We start from the raw sequence: 8,552 nt of genomic DNA on the forward strand, positions 1-8,552 counted from the left end.
TAGAAGGAAGTTAAACACGGGCCTTTCATCCTTCTAGGGCCTATTTGAATGGGTGTTTACTTGTGTGGGCTGGGCGGATAATGTGAGGGGTAAGGCGCTGTGGAGAGGGCGTGTGCAGAGAGGGCGTGTGCAGAGAGGGCGTGTGCAGAGAGGGCAGGTGCAGAGGGGGCATGTGCACACTCTTTCACACCCACACTCTTTCACAGGCCTCACACTCCTCGGGGGATTCACAGCGAAAGAGACAAGATCCGAGAGACCCCAGGGTTTTAAGTGGGATGAAAAAACTGGGGGGGGGGTTCTCTCAAAGGGACGTGGCCAGTGTAATTAGGGGCGTGGCTTTATAACACGCAAAAAATCTGTGTTTAGCATAGTGTGCGCCCGACTTGTATTTTGCTGCTTCCGTCATTGCATCCAGATATGTGATACAAGTAACATCATACTTACAACAAGTAAGTACTATTGGCTTTGTCAATGGTTATTAGATGCATAAATAAAATAAGCTGCAACTATGGCTTGTTACATACAACCTTGAAAAAGCTTCCAATTAAAGCCCTGGTGACCCTACCACAATGTTGCTGCTCTTTCAAAAAGAGAAGGGAAATCCATAAAGAAAATTACTCTTTAAAGGATTTCCCTTCCCCCACAACGCTCACCTGGCATGACGTCATGCCGTAACTTCTCCGCTAGTGAGAAGTGAGGGCAGCCACATCGATGTGCCTGCTGTCTCGAAACGGGTCTCTACCTGGCTGTTTTGCGCCCTGGCACTTTTTTTCAGGACTGCAGAGACAGCAAACTACTGTCACTGCAGTCCGGAAAAAAAACAGACCACCTGTGCCAGGGCTCAAAACAGAGCCCGATAGTGACCCGTTTCGAAGCCCCCATTAAAAAACTGCCGGTGCTCAGACCCCTTGAGACCCGGCCCACTTAAAGCCCTGTGTAATGCTCTTAAATGTGCCCTTTAATGGAGAGCAGCGCCGGTGCACCGCACAGAGCAGGGTGTGTTTCTAGTGAGTGGTTCGCTGTGCAGTCAGGCGGGGCCGTCTGTACACCCTGTTCACTGTCTCTCAGACGTCTGGACTCACACGAGCCTCTGCTGGTGACTCCGCCCAGTGAATCACAATGGAACAGATTCCACCTCCACGTGTGCTGTGTACCTGCTTAATATTCACTGACGTGTCTTGTGAGTCATCAGCTGGCTCCATAGCTCAGGGGTTAGAGCACTGGTCTTGTAAACCAGGGGTCGCAAGTTCAAATCTCGCTGGAGCCTCACGTATGTTTTTCACTCACGTATGTTTTTCACTCTATTTTCTATTCCAGTTCCAGAATTTGGTTCAATGGGATAGCATAAATGTTTTCAGTGACGTTTCTTGTTCTAGTACCAGTGCGGTCCGGCAATTAAGAGAAAACTTCTCTCACACACCAGACCTCTGTTAGGCGACCCTACAACCACAGCCTATCCACGAGAACCTAAAGCTCCAAAAGGACATAAAACACAAACACATCACACATCACAATCACACACCAAGCAGCACAACCTAACCAGCATAGCTTGAGCACAGGATCTTTGTGTCACACTGCCTGTGGACTCCTGCTTAACCTGTAGTGGCAATCAAGAACCACTGAAAACTTTCAGAAGAAAGTTAAAACTTAAAAAAGACGAGAACTCTGACCTTTTCTAGCCTGTGTCCAAATTGGCTTTGCCATCTTCACTGCTCTTTGCTTATTCTTCTTAAGTGAATATTTACCTTTAATACAATATATAAAAGAAGTTTTTGGTTTGACTGTTCAGGTTCACGTTTTTAACCAATGCTATTATCTCCTCAGATGCGTCCCGATGCGCACCCCAAAGCAAGCATTTGTTTATTGAAGGATTTTTCTTACTAATTATTGTCAGGACATCACTCCTGATGCTGCAGCATGAGTAAAGAAAACAAAAGAATGCATGATGATGCAGAGGTTGTGTTGTCATGGACACTGCGCATGCTCCTGCAAGAATGCACAAGTGCTTTTTTTAAACCTGCAATGCGGTTTACATTGGAATATTGTAAACGTTTCATAAGCATTGGGACCTTATAAGTGTTTAGTTATCCAGCACAATATCCTTGGTGCAACAACATCAAGTGTTGCATATCTAAACACTTATAAGGTCCCAAAGGCGAGACCTATTGACTATGCCAATACTTGTTTTCTTTGTCAACCCAAACCTTTTTTTGTAGTTCTACTCATAATAAAGGCATATGGCGCTGGAAAACCACTTTTGCAAGTGACAACATTAATAGCCCACTTTGAACTACAATTCTAAGAGGGGCGACGAGCCACTGAGTGGGTACAGTCAGAAGTGAAGGATATAAGAAACCTACAGAGTACATTTTGAAAAAAAATCATAAAAAAGATGTTCGTTTTTCGTTCTACTAGTATAAAGAGTTGCTAATTTTTAAAGTGTTTAAGGCCACCGGAATGTCACTTCAATGCGCTCCGTGATGATAAAAAGCGATCGAACAAAAGAGATTAGCTTAAAAGGGTACAATGGGGAAAAGAGCTAGGCGTACCGTGGATGGAGTACTCGCTTCCCCACATAAGCGAGTTTGTCACCAGGCAATGACGATTACAGCAGTAGTATAGCAAGGTGCCCTAATGTAAGTAAGGGAAACCAACATCTTCCTTTCAGTCGAGCAGTAAAACACAATTGTCTCCTCACAGCTCTCAGCCCCCGTGTTACTGCACCTGCTACACTAATGATATCTACGACCTGGAAGGCAGGATGGAAGTGAGGATATGAGAGGGCTCCACAAATTGTGTAGCTGCAGCGACCTAATAAGTGTCATGGAGAGCGGAATCGTAACAAAAATTGTGCCGTCAATCGAATTGACAAGGTAAAAGCGGTTCTAGAGTTCCCCCGGCAAATTGTGTTTTAATGCAGGAAATACAATATGTTGAGGAAAGGTGCCAAGCACTCAAAGAAGGGGTTATTATACAATATATACGTAAAATCTATGCAATGTCTAGGTCAATAGTGACATCATAAATTAAATGCATTGTCCAGATCTGACATTCACACACATCCTTTTCCTTGAGGAATAAGATCTTTGAGGCATGCTGACAAGTATACCATTTGGGAGACTACTATCTCCACAAGGAAGTACTTTAAAGACAGGGAAAAAAAATCTTTACTCCAACCTGAAACCTGCCTCCTACAGACGTGGAACCGGTTCAGACCCTAATCCATGAAGAAGAGTCCAGCGTGCGCTGTAGGCCCGCCAACGCAAACTCCCCTTCAAACATCTGAAGATATAAAGGTTAAACAAACCCTGGGAGAAAAGTTAGGGGAAAAAGACACCTCCGCTTCCACACATAAGCAAACGGCCGCTATTGTCCCGGTTGAGCTCCGAAAGTGAAAGTGGGGTTGCCCACTGGCTGTAAGCAAAGCACATCGTGATGCTCGGTAAACAAGTGGGAGGGGTGTTGGGAGTGCGGCCGAGAGCACACACAGCGTTTCCCTTGCGGGAGCGAGCAGGGGCACCATCTGTTTGCAATATAATTACAAACAGATGTCGCCAAAGCTTGCTCCAGCAAGGGAAACGCCAAACGTGCATGTGTTGCAATTGAAAGCAATGAAAAGCGTGCACGTTTTTGGGTGAAAAAGCAAATCGATCCCAAGAGGTCCCCTCCTATGCAGCGCATGTGTACTGTGTAGGCGAGACCTAAAAAATTACCAGATTGGTTCAGTAAAAAAAAAATCAGCTGTAAAGCCTGTGTTTTTCAAAAGCTCAGGTGGAGAGGAACAAAACAAAGGGTGCAGGGTCGGGGGAACTATCAAATAGGACGTAGGTGTGGCAAAGCATCACAAATAAAGCGGGTGGGGGAAACAATACGGAGGGCATGGGTTGGAGAACCAACACAAAGGGCAATGTGGGCAGGTGACACCACAGATGAGGGAGAACAACATGGGACAGACAGGGGAGAAGCACACAGGTGCGAAAGCAATCCGGGAGTGGGGGTAAACTACACAAGCGCGACATGAAGAAGGGGGAGCAAACAGGTACCAGAGAGCAACAAAGAGTGCGGGCAGAATTACATGAGGAAGACAGCTAGAAAACACATGCACATTCATAAGTGCTTAACCCAGAGGAAAAAAGTAGTGTATGAAGAACATGCAGTGGAAGGACCTCAGTAATGCGTCCATGCTCCAGAGGCCAGACAACAAAAGAAGAGGAAGGAAAGCACACGCAAGCTATCAAATAAAAAGCAAGGAAATGAGAGAGACATTCATGCCAACCAGTGGTAAGCAATAAGCTGTGTCTGAGTCCCTAGTAAGCGGGCACTATGTCTCACCAACAGGCAGCTTGTGCTATCTGGTAGGTGAGACTTAAAAAGGAGTGGCAGGAGTGAAAACTGGAGATAGTACATATAAAGTGTGCATAAAACATATCTAACAAGATGAAAAACAATCTAAATGACAAATCTAAAGAAAGGCATGAGAAGAGCACTGAAAGCAACAGTATTTAGAAGCAGCGTATACACAAATTAAACATTTAACAGTTACGTTTTTTTCTCATTTTTTATTTAGAAGATTTAATATATCTCTTACTAGGCATGCTTGACGAGGTAGAGCTGTACAGAGAAATAGGAAAATTAACTAAAACTGCAATTGAAAGTAAAAGAAAGTAGCAAAACAACCGTGTAGATGGATTCAGAAACAGACATTGAGCCAAACTGCTTTAGAACCATAAATGGAAGTAGCTTAGCAGTCATATGCAGATAGAGTCACAGTACGTCCTTCTGTAACAGGGGTTGTCTCGCTGTTTGTCTTGATGCTTTGTATTGTCACACTTAGAATGTTTTGGTCTCTTTCTTAGGAGTGGGCAGAATTTGAGCTTCTGAGGGCTAGAGAGTTCAAGAGTGTTGTGGTACCTTTTGAAAAAGCTGGCTTGATGGTCTTTTGCGTCCAGGGTTTTTGGATTTCCAGGTGAAGTCGGGTCTTGCTTCTGGGAGTGCGTGTGCCACGTAAGGTCATTAACTTCTTTGCCAGTTGTTTAGTATGTTTAGGCGGACAGCCTTGGAGGTTACGTTGGAAAGGCTTCATGTATATCTTTGTTGCGTGGGGAGCCACTGGAGATCATTTGCACAGGCGTGAAATGATCAGGTGCAGTGTGTCCTGCAATTAGCACATGGAGATTGCATCCCCATTCTCTCCTCTCCTGGGAGGAGGCCAATTACTGGCAAATGGCCCCATTAAGTGGGGAGACCTCTGATTCTCCAGCTGGACAGCAGAGTAATTAACTTGGCACACCAAGGGGAACACACCCCTGAGTCAGAGAAATATGACAAATCCCCAAGTGCCAGAATGAGTACAGCTGGTAAACAGACATAATATCGATTCCAAAATATCGACTGGACATAATATCGAGGTAAAAATATAGACTAGACAAAATATCGACCAGACATAATATAGACTAGAAAAATATCGAGTTATATCGATATTAATAGCCAAAATATCGAATCAAAAATATAGACTAGACATAATATCAACTAGATAGAATATAGACCAAAATAAAATCGAAAATAAGGTAAGTTTTTAATAATTTGTAATAATTGTGTAATATAAATCTGTAGCGGGTTGTGGGTTTATAGGGGAATAGGGTGGGGAGTAATTTAAATATAATTAATTAATTATGTAAATTAATAATAATTGTTAAATAATTATTAATGGGTAATTAATTAAAATATAATTGGTAATTAATAATAATTGATTAATTGATAAATAATTAATTTTTAGTAAATTATTTTCTGTAGCGGGTTGTGGGTTTATAGGGGAATAGGGTGGGAAGTAATTTAAATATAATTAATTAATTATGTAAATTAATAAGAATTGATAATTAATTATCAATTGGTAATTAATTAAAATATAACTGGTAATTAATAATAATTGATTAATTGATAAATAATTAATTTTTAGTAAATTATTTTCTGTAGCGGGTTGTGGGTTTATAGGGGAATAGGGTGGGAAGTAATTTAATTATAATTAATTAATGATGTAAATTAATAATAATTTTTTAATAATAATAATTGGTAATTAATTAAAATATAATTGGTAATTAATAATAATTGATTAATTGATAAATAATTAATTTTTAGTAAAACTTTTTCTGTAGTGGGTTGTGAGTTCATAGGGGAATAGGGTGGGAAGTAATTTAATTATAATTAATTAATTATGTAAATTAATAATAATTGTTAATTAATTAATAATTGCCCATTAATTAAAATTTAATTGGTAAATAAAAGTAATTGGTATAGGAAATTAAATTTACTTGCTAATAATTTTTCTATTAATTATATTTATTTATGAAGTTTTTACTTTTTCTACTGTTGCACTCACTGGAGTGGGAATAGTAATTTTTACCCCTACGCTATCCAACGCTTTCCCTACTGTTGCACCCACTGGAGTGGGAATAGTAATTTTAACCCCTACGCTATCCAACGCTTTCCCTACTGTTGCACCCACTGGAGTGGGAATAGTAATCTTTACCCCTACGCTATCCAGCGCTTTCCCTACTGTTGCACCCACTGGAGTGGGAATAGTAATTGTAACCCCTACGATATCCAGCGCTTTCCCTACTGTTGCACCCACTGGAGTGGGAATAGTAATTTTAACCCCTACGCTATCCAGCGCTTTCCCTACTGTGGCACCCACTGGAGTGGGAATAGTAATTTTAACCCCTACGCTATCCAGCGCTTTCCCTACTTTTGCACTCTTTGGAGTGGGAATAGTAATTTTTACCCCTACGCTATCCAACGCTTTCCCTACTGTTGCACCCACTGGAGTGGGAATAGTAATTTTAACCCCTACGCTATCCAACGCTTTCCCTACTGTTGCACCCACTGGAGTGGGAATAGTAATCTTTACCCCTACGCTATCCAGCGCTTTCCCTACTGTTGCACCCACTGGAGTGGGAATAGTAATTTTTACCCCTACGCTATCCAGCGCTTTCCCTAATGTTGCACCCACTGGAGTGGGAATAGTAATTTTAACCCCTACGCTATCCAGCGCTTTCCCTACTGTTGCACCCACTGGAGTGGGAATAGTAATTTTAACCCCTACGCTATCCAGCGCTTTCCCTACTGTTGCACCCACTGGAGTGGGAATAGTAATTTTAACCCCTACGCTATCCAGCCCTTTCCCTACTGTTGCACCCACTGGAGTGGGAATAGTAATTTAAACCCCTACGCTATCCAGCGCTTTCCCTACTGTTGCACTCTTTGGAGTGGGAATAGTAATTTTAACCCCTACGCTATCCAACGCTTTCCCTACTGTTGCACCCACTGGAGTGGGAATAGTAATCTTTACCCCTACGCTATCCAGCGCTTTCCCTACTGTTGCACCCACTGGAGTGGGAATAGTAATTTTCACCCCTACGCTATCCAGTGCTTTCCCTACTGTTGCACCCACTGGAGTGGGAATAGTAATTTTAACCCCTACGCTATCCAGCGCTTTCCCTACTGTTGCACCCACTGGAGTGGGAATAGTAATTTTAACCCCTACGCTATCCAGCGCTTTCCCTACTGTTGCACCCACTGGAGTGGGAATAGTAATTTTAACCCCTACGCTATCCAGCGGTTTCCATACTGTTGCACCCACTGGAGTGGGAATAGTAATTTTTACCCCTACGCTATCCAACGCTTTCCCTACTGTTGCACCCACTGGAGTGGGAATAGTACATTTTACCCCTACGCTATCCAACGCTTTTGCTACTGTTGAACTCACTAGAGTTGTTACAATAAATTTTAACCATTTTGCTATGCTACAGTAAAAATATTATATATGTTTATTTAATAATATGTTTATATATATATATATATATATATATGTATTATTTATGTTATTTTTTTTTAATTTACAGTAATTATTTATTAATATTACATTTATTTAATAATGTTAACTAAGTTTATATTAAATATATTTATTATTATATTAGTTTTAACTTTATTTAAAGACATTTAAAAAAAACGATATTTTGACAGTCTATATTTTTGTAACTCGATATTTTTGAGTCGATATTTTAGTACTTACCTGTTTAAAGATAGCCAGTCGATATTTTGTCCCTCGATATTTTATCCTCGATATTATTGTATCTCGATATTTTTGTGGTCGATATAATTTCAGTGATCCAGTACAGCTATCACAAAAATAACATTGAATCTGCATTTGGATAGATTTTTATCCAATGTTATCATATAATATGATAAAAGAGGGGCTTTGGGGACTGCAGGTAGCCGGTAGAGAGAGATAGAGAGAGAAAATAGTCCCTCCTGTGACTGCAAAGCAAGGTGTGACATCAGCAGAGGAATGACAATTTATCCATTCAGAACACTACTTCCAATCTTGACCTGGTGAGAAAAAACTCAAGAATGGGAAGTTAAACCATTGAATCAGGAGCAGGTAAGTGAGATAGACAACTATACTGTCCAATTATGAGCAACGGGCTGACCCAAAGCCAACACTAGGTATATGTATTGTGTGTAAAAAGTAGGTCTCCAAGAGACAACTTCCTGTA

General features: G+C 41.2%; 1 non-coding gene across 1 annotated transcript; it reads left to right on the plus strand.

Annotated features, from left to right (window-relative positions):
* Window positions 1-1,194: 1,194 nt before the first annotated feature.
* On the plus strand, window positions 1,195-1,267 carry TRNAT-UGU (transfer RNA threonine (anticodon UGU)). Its single transcript has one exon. It is a non-coding gene; the product is annotated as a tRNA-Thr (tRNA).
* The last annotated feature ends 7,285 nt before the right edge of the window (window positions 1,268-8,552 follow it).

This window comes from Lissotriton helveticus, chromosome 1_2 (assembly GCF_964261635.1).
Source record: "Lissotriton helveticus chromosome 1_2, aLisHel1.1, whole genome shotgun sequence".
NCBI classification, from domain to species: Eukaryota; Metazoa; Chordata; class Amphibia; order Caudata; family Salamandridae; genus Lissotriton; species Lissotriton helveticus.